The sequence below is a fragment of the Monodon monoceros genome, unplaced genomic scaffold, assembly GCF_005190385.1.
Source record: "Monodon monoceros isolate NGI ecotype Baffin Bay Population unplaced genomic scaffold, NGI_Narwhal_1 Super_Scaffold_12, whole genome shotgun sequence".
Lineage (NCBI taxonomy): Eukaryota > Metazoa > Chordata > Mammalia > Artiodactyla > Monodontidae > Monodon > Monodon monoceros.
Genome location: NW_021703768.1, coordinates 127,204,854 through 127,218,058, shown reverse-complemented (window position 1 = coordinate 127,218,058; position 13,205 = coordinate 127,204,854). Strand labels below are relative to the sequence as shown.

At 46.8% G+C, this 13,205-nt stretch overlaps 1 protein-coding gene across 1 annotated transcript in view; it reads left to right on the top strand.

Annotated features, from left to right (window-relative positions):
- Positions 1–10,726: 10,726 nt before the first annotated feature.
- ANXA6 (annexin A6) overlaps positions 10,727–13,205 on the top strand; it is a 53,213-nt gene continuing 50,734 nt past the window's right edge. The window contains 1 exon segment of the mRNA XM_029215849.1: positions 10,727–10,847. The gene's annotated coding sequence lies outside the window, so the exon portion shown is untranslated.

Below are 13,205 nucleotides of genomic sequence, written 5' to 3'. Positions count from 1 at the left end.
GGCCCGCGTACCACAAAAAGAAAAAAGATGTTCAAAATAAAGATTTATAAAAGATGAAATAATATTTGCAATATGTTACAATTTTTTTGCAAAGAAAAGTTTGTGTGTGGTGCATAAGTGCTCCATAAATGTTGCTATTATTGTTGTTGTTGTTATAATACAGAATGATGTGATGGGGACTTCCCTGGTGGTGCAGTAGTTAAGAATCCGCCTGCCAATGCAGGGGACACGGGTTCGATCCCTGGTCTGGGAAGATCCCAAATGCCACAGAGCAGCTAAGCCCATGCGCCACAACTACTAAGCCTGTGTTCTAGAGCCCAGAAGCCACAACTACTGAGCCCACGTGCCACAGCTACTGAAGTCTGCGCACCTAGAGCTCATGCTCTGCAACAGAGAGAAACCACCGCAATGAGAAGACCACGCACCACAACGAAGAGTACCCCCCGCTCGCTGCAACTAGAAAAAGCCCACGCAGAGCAATGAAGACCCAATGCAGCCAAAAATAAATTAAAAAAAAAAAGAATGATGTGATAATGTAGGCCATATTTGGATTGTAAACTTATGACTTAAATTTTTTTTCATCTTTTGATTATCTATAATGATAATTTTTAAGCCTGTCTTCCGTTTGAACACTGCTTCTCCACCTCTTCATCCTCTAAGTGACATGCCTACCCAAAACTAAGTGTCCTCATGTTGCTAAGACCCCATAACAGAAAATAATCTGCTTTGTGCCAAGTGAAACTCTTTATGTGCTCTCCCATAGACAGAAGCAATCCTCAAGTCTATGGAGAAATGCCAGGCATTGCAACAGGCCTTTTTGGTTTTTTTCCTTCTGGCCGCACTGCGCAGCTTGTGGAATCTTAGTTCCCCAACCAGGGATTGAACCAGGGCCCTAACCACGGGACTGCCATGGAATTCCCCTGAAACAGGCCTTAAGAGGAATTGTGATAGAAGAAAGAGAGTCTTCCTGGTGGCCATGTGAACAGTACAGACTAGGGCCCCTTCCTACAGTGATTTTTTTTTGTGTGTGTGTGACTGCGTTGGGTCTCCGTTGCCGTGCATGGGCTTTCTCTGGTTGCGGCGATGGGGGGCTACTCTTCCCTGCAGTGCGTGGGCTTCTCATTGCGGTGGCTTCTCTTGTTGCAGAGCGCGGGCTCTAGGTGCATGGGCTTCAGTAGTTGCAGCACACGGGCTCAGTAGTTGTGGCTCGCGGGCTCCAGGGCACAGACTTTAGTAGTTGTGGCGCACAGGCTTAGTTGCTCCGCGGCATGCAGGATCTTCCCGGACCAAGGATCAAACCCGTGTGCCCTGCATTGGCAGGCAGATTCTTAACCACTGCGCCACCAGGGAAGTCCCTCTCCAGTAAATTTAAAGTGAGACCCAGGGATTCCCTGGCGGCCCAGTGGTTAGGACTCCGAACTTTCACTGCCCAGGGCCTGAAACTGTTCAATCCCTGGTCGGGGAACTAAGACCCCACGAGCTGCATGGCACGACCAAAAATAAAAAGAATTTTTAAATAAAATAAAATAAAGTGAGACCCATCTCTGGGAACACCCAACATTGGGCATCCTCTCCGGACGGAGGCCGGCAGAACTGGGAACTGCCAGTAGGTGGCAGTATGTGACTGTTTCCAGCTTCCCCAGCTGGCAGCCAGGAGATCTTGAACTCCTCTCTTAAATCGCAGAAACCACAACCCAGCTAAGGGAAGTGAGAAAATCTGGAATCCCAGTCCCTTGTTCTGGTACGCATCACAGCACCACAGTCTCTCTTACAAACACTTTTGGAAGGGCCACCCCATGGAGGAAGGGGCTTGGGTCAGTGCCAAAAAGATGAAGTCATCTTAGCCTGTTCTCTCTTCCTATCATAGTCATCCTTTCTTTGTCTCTCCTTCCAGGCTTTGTTTCCACCAGCCAGTGAGGCTCTGTGACATGTGCTTATTTGCTATTCCAGCCCCTGGATGTTTAGGTTGTTTCCTTTTTGCAGTTAAAAAATACATTGTTGGGGCTTCCTTGGTGGCGCAGTTGTTAAGAATCCGCCTGCTAATGCAGGGGACACGGGTTCGAGCCCTGATCCGGGAAGATCCCACATGCCGCAGAGCAACTAAGCCCGTGCGCCACAACTACTGAGCCTGCGCTCTAGAGCCCGCGAGCCACAACTCCTGAAGCCCACGTGCCTAGAGCCCATGCTCCACAACAAGAGAAGCCACTGCAATGAGAAGCCTGTGCACTGCAACGAAGAGCAGCCCCTGCTCACTGCAACCAGAGAAAACCCATGCACAGCAACAAAGACCCAACGTAGCCAAACAATAAAATAAATTTATAAAAAAAACAAAACATTGTTGGGCCTAAAAAAGCTTTCCCTGTATTTCAAACTATTTTCTTAGGACTAATTTCTTAGGACTATTTTCTTAGGACTCATTCCCAGAAATGAGATGATCAGCTCAAAAATATCAGGGGTATATTAGACTTTTTTCTGTAGCTCAGGGAATAAGGCCCTGGGCTCTGCAGTTAAGGGGATCTGGCTTTCACGCCTGCCCTTAGTCCCTTGGGCTGACTTTGGGCAAAGGCCATGATTTCTCTGAACTTCAGTTAACTTTACTGCGAATTAAGGATACTAACTATCTTGTACACTAGTTCCCACTCTTTCTCCATCATCCGTGTTGCCCCCCTCTATCTGATCATTCCCATCAGCACACAAATACGCTGTGATGCCTCCAATCTTAAAAAAACAAATGAACAAAAACCCTCCTCTCGATCCCTATCCCCCTGCAAGACACTGCCCCATTTCTTTGCTGGCCTTTGCAGCAAAGCTCCTGGAATAAGTAGCTAATACTTATTATCCTCAGCGCATTCCTATCAGGTCCATACCACCAACAATGCACTGAGTCTGCTCTTCACAGAACAGGAAACAATGCTTCCCATATAATGTAACATATCAAATAAGCCTAATTAGTTTAACATTTCCCTTTTTACAAGGAGAGAGAACAAATCTTTGGTACATTTTAGGGGCCCTCTGAAATATTTCAAATCTCAGAGTTAGTTCTAAGTCAAAAAGACTTCATTTAGAATCCGATTTTGGAAAGTTAGTCAAAAATATCAAAAATTTTCAAAACACTTGGTCAAACAGGATCATAGGTCACCGTGAAAATATGCTTAGCTATCCATTTAAACAAAATAACAAAGACTTCATAGGCAAACATAAAAGGTTATATAGTTCTGAGCAAAACTTAGCTTTTTTAATATCGAGAAGACTAGGTTTACTTAAGTAATTAAAGACCTGATAAAGACAACATAGAAAATAAGGTGTAATTTTGGCAAAGCATAAGATCTACCTTTTATAATCTCTTATTATCAAGAGCAGACCAATAGGAAAAAGCTGTCCTTTTAACAGACTGAAAAACCAAATTTAAATTTTGCACCAGCTTACTTTTGGTATTAAAATGCATTCATTTAATTAAATTTATTCCAATTTTAGCCAGTCCCGATCAGACAAAAAGTTCTTCCTCAAGATTCCTTTTTTTGTAAACCTTTTATAACCTTCTATATCCATTTTATTTGTCCCTTGTTTTCTTTCCCATTTAGAAATAACCAGCTTTAAGACAAAATCACCTTCTTTTCCCTTAACAAAATGCATTTCCATTCCTTACACCTTTACAAAAAAACCCCTTGCATACAAAGATGTTTTCCTTATTAATTTTAGTAGTTTTAATTATATATATTAATTAAAATTCTTAACCCTTAAAAACCTTAATTTCTAGTGAAAACTAAGAAGTAAGCAATTATGAACGTTTACATTAGTATTCTGTAGATTGGCAAACTTATAAATACTTTTTATAATTTCTAGAAACATGTGCTTTCTCATAGAAAATTTTCTCAGCATGGCACCAAAGATATTTACTAATAGTTCCAAACATCTTTATTAAAGGATGCCTATGCTCAGTAATTAATGTCTCAGTATCTTTTTAATTTGGGATTGATCTAGATATTCAATAAATTTCTATCATTCAACTTAATTTAGCAAAACTCTACAGTTTCAAGTTCCCAAAAAGATTTAAGGAAACTGTTTTTAGGTAGACATACCATAAAACATAATTATTCTTAAAGCGTTCACCTAAACTCTTATCACATTTACATTTACTTAAGAAAATTTTACCATACCAAGTTATTATTCTTGCTGACAAATCTTGTAACAGAGATAACATGAACTTATTTGACTTTTAGTTAATCTACATACAATAAAAGTATTGTACTTAATGTTGATAACTCTAAAGACCCATCTGTATTAATCAAAACAACAAAGTTAAATTAGCTTTATTTACTGTAGATTAATCCTAGATCATGTGAACTTGAAAAACATTTGGCTTAGTTTCTGTTATATTTTGGCGAGTATACTCAATTTATATACTGCTTTTTTGTTTTAAGCCAATTAAAGAGTTCTTTTACAAATTAGTTTTAGCAACACCATCTGAAGGTAGAAAAAATACCATTATCTATAATGTGCATACATAGATATATACACAAATAGACACAAAGATCTCATAGTTTTCATTTTAAAATTTTAGTCATGAATCAGGTATAATACTGATTATATTACTAGGTATAAAACTCACTAGTTTATAGAGTTTATTATACTTAGTGAAGTAAATCAGACAGAGAAAGACAAATATATAATATCGCTTATTTGTAGAATCTTAAAAAAAGATACAAATGAACTTATTTACCAAACAGAAACAGACTCATAAACATAGAGAACAATCCTGTGGTTACCAAAGGTGAAGGGGGGGGCATAAATTAGGAGTTTGGGATTAACGGATACAGAATATTATATATAAAATTGATAGGGACTTCCCTAGTGGTGCAGTGGTTAAGAATCCGCCTGCCAATGCAGGGGACACAGGTTCCAGCCCTGGTCCAGGAAGATCCCACATGCTGCAGAGCAACTAAGCCCACAAGCCACAACTACTGAAGCCCGCGCTCCTAGAGCCCACGCTCCTAAAGCCCGTGCTCCACAACAAGAGAAGCCACCGCAATAAGAAGCCTGCACACCATAACAAAGAGCAGCCCCTGCTCTCCGCAACTAGAGAAAGCCCACCCGCAGCAACGAAGACCCAACACAGCCAAATATAAATAATAAAATAAATAATAAAAAAAGTTTAAAAATAAAATAGATAAGTAACAAGGACCTACTGTACAGCACAGGGAGCTATATTCAATAACTTGTAATAACCTATAAAGGAAAAGAATCTGAAAAAGAATATATAACTGAATCACTTTGCTGTGCAACTGAAACTAACACAACACTGTAAATCAATTATACTTCAATAAAAAAACAAAAAAACTCACTAGCTTAGGGCTTCCCTGGTGGCGCAGTGGTTGAGAGTCCGCCTGCCGATGCAGGGGACACGGGTTCGTGCCCCGGTCCGGGAGGATCCCACATGCCGCGGAGCGGCTGGGCCCATGAGCCATGGCCGCTGAGCCTGCGCGTCCGGAGCCTGTGCTCCGCAACGGGAGAGGCCACAACAGTGAGAGGCCCGCGTACCACAAAACAAACAAATAAAAAAAAAAAAAACACAACGCCTCACTAGCTTATAAATAACAGTTGGAATAAATTGCCTACTCACTCAGATGACCAAAGTCTTTCACTATTTGTAGAGAAGGTTTTTAAGATCTGTATGTGCCCTTGACAAGCAGTTTTAAGGAGGCTATTTGGGCAAGAGTGTCCTTTAGGCAGTTCGTGTTTAAAAAGGCCTCTTTTCCTTTTTTTTTTTGCCTCCTGTCTTGGAAATTGGAGATGGCCTAGGTAAGAGTTCTCAGAGAGGCTACAAGCCTTTTGAGATAAAAGGGGAGGTTTTGGGATCCATGAAAAAGAATGGGTAGAATTTGAACTGTCTCTAGAGCTGCATTTATAGTTGTGCAAAGATTTGTAAGATGTAACTTAAACGACATTGTAGGTTGATCCACCCATCTAAAAGCATTAGATCTGGTTTTAAAAGGGGCTGTCAGAGGGCTTCCCTGGTGGCACAGTGGTTGGGAGTCCGCCTGCCGATGCAGGGGACACAGGTTTGTGCCCCGGTCTGGGAAGATCCCACATGCCACGGAGCGGCTGGGCCCGTGAGCCATGGCCGCTGAGCCTGTGCGTCCGGAGCCTATGCTCCGCAACGGGAGAGGCCACAACAGTGAGAGGCCCGCGTACCACAAAAAAAAAAACAAAAAAGGGGGCTGTCATTACAGAAAAGTCAGTATGGCTAGCCTTCTGCAGGGGATAAATCTCAGTGTTAAAAAAAAAAAAAGGAAGTTCAGAGTGAGATGGCTAGCAGGGAGGAGAGCATCGTGGTAGATATTCAGAGGAACAGGGAGGAACAGAGGAAGCCGGAGAGAGAGCTCTCAGCAGCCTCAGAGGATGTTTCCAATGTGGAAATCCTTTGAGATAATTAGGAGTTTCTCTGAGGGAAGCAACCGTGGGTTCATTATGATGTTTTGAGGCTTCCAATACCAATTGAAATAGGCTTCCCATTATTTGTTGTCTTACATCCTTTTTCTAATTAACTGTGCAGATAAACTAATTTAGAAATTTCAAGTGAGACCCAGTTTGGCCAATTTAATTGTAAATCATCCCAGGTAATCATAGTCCAGTAAGATCAATACTTGCAAGACTAGGATACATAGTTTTTACACATAAATCCAACAGGAGTTCCAGAAAGGGGCTGCTCTACAGCCTTACCCTTAGAGAGTGAATTTTCCATTTTTCTAAGAGTGATTAGTCACCAGACCAAAATGGGAAACAAAGTCCTGAAAACAGAAGCCAGCACAGAGGATACCCAAATAGAGTAGAACTTCTACCAAGGTGGGAGGTTCAGGTACAAAACTTACCACTATGAGTCAGGACCACCTAAGAAACAACAGAGCACAAAGGACTCTTAGAGGTACCTTATTCCCATCATAGTGATGCTGGAGTTAGGGAGAAGGCAGGTCACTCTGTATCCCATTTGTCTGACACCAGGTCAACCAAAGACATGCAGAAGGCTGCAGATAAGAAGAGAGTTTATTTGGTCTTCAGAACTGCAATTTGGGAGACACAGACTCCAGTATAACTGAAAGAGTGCTCCAAGGAAGAGAAAGAATCAGGGCTTATAAAGGCAAAAGCGGTGAGGCTGGGAATTCCCTGGCGGTCCAGTGGTTAGGACTCCACGTTTTCACTGCCAAGGGTGTGGGTTCAATCCCTGGTCAGAGAACTAAGATCCTGCAAGCCATGTGGTACGGCCAAAAAAAAAAAAAAAAGTAAGGGAAAATTGTACTTGTATTTAAAAAAAAAAAACAGCCATGAGGCTGGACTCTGACATAAGAAAGTAAATATTTGTCCTTACGGGATGGCTATTATGAGTTGTTTAAGGGTAAGGGTCTGATGAGTACTTTGAGTACCAGGCTCTGGATGACAATAGATATTCTGGAGAACAATAAGTCAAAAGATCAGATTCCAACTAGGCTAAGACAAGCATAAGTCACACTTCCTCAGTGGCCTCCAGGCTCCATATTTAGAGAGCTCTCTTAACAATACCAAGTCCATTTCGATTTTCCTTTCACATTGCTCTGCCCAGAGAGCTAGGTAAAACATTATTTCTGAGTGTATCTGTGAGGATCAGCATTTGATTAGCTAAGAGATTAGCATTTGATTCAGTAGACTGAGTACAGAGGCTTGCCCTCACCAACGGGGTAGGTATCATCCAATCCACTGAGGGACCAAATGGAACAAAAGGCAAATGAAGTGCAAATTTCTCTGTCTCTTCTATAGCTGGGACGTCTCTCTGTTCCTGCCTTTACACCTAAGAGCTACGTCTTCTCATCCCCCTGCCCATGCCTGTCCCCTCACTACCTTCCTGCCCCCTTACTCTCCCTCTGGCTCACTCCACTCCAGCCACACTGGCCTCCTTGCTGTTCCTTCAATATTCCTGGAGCATTTGTTCCAGCTGTTTCCTCTGCCTAAAACACTCTTCCCACAGATCTCTCATCAGCTCTGCTACCTTCCTCACCTCCTGCATGTCTTTGTTCAAATCTCACCCTCTCTTTGAGGCCTCTGCTGAACACCCTACATAATACTGCAACTTCCCATATCATCCTGGGACACTTCATCTGCTTCTTCTTCTTCTTATTGTCCACACCACTTGTCACCTTCTAACATATTGTCATGTTTACTTATTGTGTGTCTATCTTCCCTCTGCTGGAATGCAGATTCCATGAGGGCAGAGATCTTCATTTTGTTTACTAATAAAACTCCTAAAATAGTGCCTGGCATGCAGTAGGTGCTGAATAAATATTTACTAATGAATTGTGAGGATTCAACGTGACATTGCAAGTAAAGTACTTACAACAGTGCCTGGCTCATACAAAATGCTCAATAAATAGCACATACTATTATGATGCTTGAGGAAACCTCACCTCTATCCTTGCTGGGGCCAGCCTCCTCATATCCTATCTCAGAAGGTGTTGCTTCTGAAGCCAAGCAGGACCCTGTGGGGCTCCCAGGTACAAATCTTTTCTGTGTCCCCATTTCTTGTTTGTAGAAAATAGGCTTTATTTAGAAGCAGGTTCAAACAGTTGCTAATCAGGGAAGGGAGGGAATGCAGAAACAAGGGAGGAGCAGTGAAGAAACAGTGCAGCCTTGGGTCAGGGTCCTGGTTCTTCCTGAAGAAACATACATAACAATATCTTTTCTTTTTTTAAAATAAATTTATTTATTTATTTTTGGCTGCGTTGGGTCTTCATTGCTGCACGCGGCCTTTCTCTAGTTGCAGAGAGCAGGGGCTACTCTTTGTTGCAGTGTGCAGGCTTCTCATTGCGGTGGCTTTTCTTGTTGTGGAGCACTAGCCCTATGCATGCAGGCTCAGTAGTTGTGGCTCACGGGCTCTAGAGTGCAGACTCAGTAGTTGTGGCACACAGGCTTAGCTGCTCTGCGGCATGTGGGATCCTCCCGGACCAAGGCTCAAACCCGTGTCCTCTGCATTGGCAAGCGGATTCTTAACCACTGCGCCACCAGGGAAGTCCCTCATAACAATATCTTTGAGTTCTTCTGCAGGAACTAAGGCCCCCACCCAGGAGGAGGATGTTAACTTCAGCCTGAGCACAAGATTCCTGGCACCACCCTGTTACCTCACAATCAGCCAATCAGAAGAAAGTCACACACCTTGCAGCCCTCACCCCAAATTTTGCCTATTAAAAATTTTCCCCCCCAAACAATTGGGGAGTTTGAGCATGAGCCACCCATTTTCCTTGCTTGGCCCTGCAATAAACCTTTCTCTGCTCCAACTCTGATGTTTCAGTGTGTTTGGTGTCACTCTACTTTGGACACATGAACTTGTGATCGGTAACACTTCTGTTGAATACTAACAGCAGATCTCATCTTAAGGTAATTACTTACTTTATTTATTTATTTATCTATTTTAATTTCTTCTTAGTCTCCTACTAGATTGCATTCATCTTTTGGTCACAACACTACTCTCATTCAAAGGTCTAGGTTAGGTGGGATCCATCTGCTGTGGCCATCATAGCACTTTATAGTTTCCAGATTATGACTGCCTAAACCTTATTGTAACAAAGACCTAACCATCTGCCTTCCATAAGAGTGGAAGCTCCATGCGGGCAGGTCTAGGCAGCATTTCCCATTTGCTCACTTCAGTCTCCCAGCTCAGTGCCCAGCATGCAGCAGGTACTCAATAAATGTTGGGGGGATGTATAGATGAAAGAACATACTAGGTCCCCTTGCTAAAAAGGCTTAGAGTTCTCTAACTAGTGAGAGGTTGAAGACAGTCTTTGGAAAGCGCATTGATCATCCCTATCTTTTGCTTGAGCTAATTGAAAATCAGGGCATCTAAGAGTCTTGCCTATGAAGATTCAGCAGCCCAGGGTTGCCATCTTTCCATCAAAGAAGAATTTCTAAGGGGGGGGTGGGTGGGAAGTACTACTGATTTCACTGCAGCATCACCTCCTCCAGGAAGTCTTTACAAATCCCCTGGGGGACAGTCATTCTCAGTTTCCTCTGGATTCCCAAAGAGTTTATCACTTTTTTATTATTCTATGGTTTTCCACAGCCCCGGATTATAACTGGTGGTCTGTCTCCCTTTCTTCTGGACTATGTACTCTCCTGAGCCAAGCTAGAGCAAGCGCCCCTCTGGAGTCACCTGGCACAGGTTTGAATCCGGCTCCACAACTTACTAGCTGTGTGACCTTCGTTTAAACACTGGGCTTCTCTGGGCTCTCCTCTGGAAAGTAGCTAAGTAATGTCACAGACCTGAAGGGGCTGTGGAGGGACAGAATCTGATCAGGCAGATTAAGTGCTTGGCCTTAATTTTATCAAGCCTCAAGGTTCTGTTTCTCAACAAATCTTTGGTGAGCAGTAGGAATTTGGGGACAGTGTCCAGAACTGGAGTCGGGAGCTTTGACTTCCAGCCCTGAACGGGCCGAGTGACCTTGGCCAAATCCTCCTCCCCTCTGCAGGTCGCAGGTCTGGGGTCTGAGCAGAGACGGAGTTTTTCCGGGCGAGGCCCCTCCCGGCTGGTGACATTCTAAGATTCCAGGAGCGAATGAACTTGGCGGGGGCTGGGGGGTGGGGGGTGGGGGGTGGGGTCGGCGGGGAGGGGGGGAGGCGGGGAGGGGGGGAGGCGGGGAGGGGGGGAGGCGGGACGAGCCCGATTGGGCCCCGCGCGCCACGTGTCCGGCCCGGGAGCCGAGGACTGTTCTCCCGGCCCGCCCCTGCGCTGCGGCTGCTGTTGCTAACGGGCTCTGACCCAGCGAGCTCCGCGTCCGCGCGTCCGCCTGCTCGTCTGTCCGTCCGCTACAGGAGGCTTCCGCCGCGCGGTGAGTAGGTTGAGGTAGGAGACGGGATCGCTCCAGTGGACCCCCACCCCTTCCGGCGGGCTTCAGGGATGCGGGGGGCGAGCCATAAATGCCCAGCCATCGCTGACCCACGCCTGCCGCCGGCTTCGGGGAGGGGCGCGGGAGGTGGGGGCCGCGGGGACCGGGAACCCGAGTGGGTCGCGGGCAGGGCGCGTCTGCGCAGCATAGTGGAGCAAATCTACTGCCGCAGGCGGGGAAGCGGAGGCGGACGGCGGGCGGGAGGGAAGGGAAGAGAAAGGAGGGGAAGGGAAGGGAGGCGAGGGGAGGGCCGGCTCTGCAGAGGGTGTGGTGGAGGGGCGGGGGGCACCTGGGCCGGGGCCACGCAAGCTGCTGGCCGTGCTTTGCGGGACTAAAGCGACTCTGAAGGCCCGGGGTTGGAGACAGCTGGACAGGGGACGGACCCGCAGGGAAGGGTGTAGCTGAAGCCGAAGACTGAGAGCATGAAGAGTCAGACCCTGCGCTGCACCTGAAATGGTGGTCGTTGGGGCAGGGCTCTTTGCGTGCAGACTGATGGGGGACCGGCTGTCCACACCTCAGGGCCCCAGTGGACCCTCCCGCCCTCTTGGGGCCACTCCTCGCCTCTAAAGGAGACTCCAGCAGGGCTCCAGGGGCCTTGTGATGGGCCAGAGGCCCCACCCTTCTTCCTGCGCCCCCTCAGCCCAGTTTCGGCCTTTCCAAACTTGGGGGCTTCAGATGACTCCGCAGATGCGAGCATGGGCGTGAAATACCTTGAGTCGGAATCCCAGCTCCACCAACAACGTGCAGTGTGACCTTGAATCCGTAGCTTTCCCTGTCTGAGCCTCAGTTTCCTTCCCCAAGTCCAGAGCTGATAAACCCAGCCTCTCAGAGGAAACAATGGCTGTGAAAATTGATTTATCTGTCAGCTGCAAGGAATGATTACAGGTTTGGAAGTCTTGATTACAGGCCTGGGAAGCCTGGCCTACCCTAGGCCGTGCAAGGGGATGGGGTGGGGGTGGGGGTGTGGGTCCTTTGGGAGGATCCACCCTTTGCTTCCTCCCTCCCCCTCCTTTTCTCTAAACTCTGGTGGGTCTTCCCCGACAATTCCAAATTTGGACATACGGCTTCTGGGTTTGTAAAAGAACTCTGGTTTCCCTGGTCTGCCCTTTTCCCTCACTTCCCCTTCTCCCCTCTACCCAAAGCACACCTTAAATTGCCCGCCCCACTGACCCAAATGCGATATCGTGACCTGCTTAGCCCTCCCTTTGGAGGTGAATGACTGCCCAGCTTCAGCTGCCATGGACCCTGCCCCTCTGGCTGGCAGGCCCTGTGCCATGGCAGAGGGCACTGGCCTAGGGGCCAGTGGAAAGCTGGGTCACAGTTCCAGGTGCCAGGGGTCCTTGGGCAAGCCCCTTCCTTCTCTGTGCTTTAGTTACCATTCTGTGGCGAAGTCTGCTGAACTGGCTGCCCCTTGCAGTGCTGGTGTTCTAGAATTCAACTGTTCTAAGATTTAGGATGGTGGGAGTAGGGTGGGGCAGAGGCCTCTATCCCCCTATGCAGCTGTGACATTCACTCAGACATCTTTCTTTGCCTTCCACTCCTTGTTCCCGAGGCGCGGGCTGCTGGGATACAGAAAATATTTGTGGTTTCTGGGTAAGGGTCACAGCTGTTGCTGGGGCAGACTGTGGATGTGAATGTGCAGAGGAGGGGGCTGTTCCTGGGAAGTCGGGGACCTGGCCTCTTGGGGCTTGTTCCTGGGACAGGGTCAGGGAGCTCTGCAGTGTTGGGTAGCCGCCAGCGTCTGGACCATCTGCACTGCAGCACCCAGAGGGAGCCCTGGGCCACCAGGCTCCAGCCACACCCAGTCCCAGCCTCTGCCCTGCCACTAACCACCTGGAGCCCTGGGGACACGCCTACCCCTCTGAGCCTTAGTGCCTGCCTCTCTAGAGGGACAAGAGCTGTGCCCAGGGCACCCAGCTGGTAAAATAGGTTGGAGTTGCCTGGCTTTTCTTCATGGCCATTCTAGAATTTTCCAGGGAGGTCCAGTAGTGTCACCAGCCTCACCCCACCCAACCCCTCTAAGATGCTTCCTGGGTGGGGACAAAGCACAGGATGTGGTCTCTACCCTGATTTTCGAGCAAGCATGTCCGTCTACCTCCCTCTCAAAAGAGGAGAGGAAGTCTTGGGTGAGGGTGCCTTTATTCATCCTTTTAAACTTCTTGGTTTGGAATCCAGCCATACCCCCTTTCCTCCTGGGGTTGAGAACCCTCCCCACTCACCCCACCCCCAGACTGGCTAAGGAGGAGTGCCTGTCCTTGGGTTCTTGGAGCCTCAGATCCCCCACCTGTAAAATGAGGATGA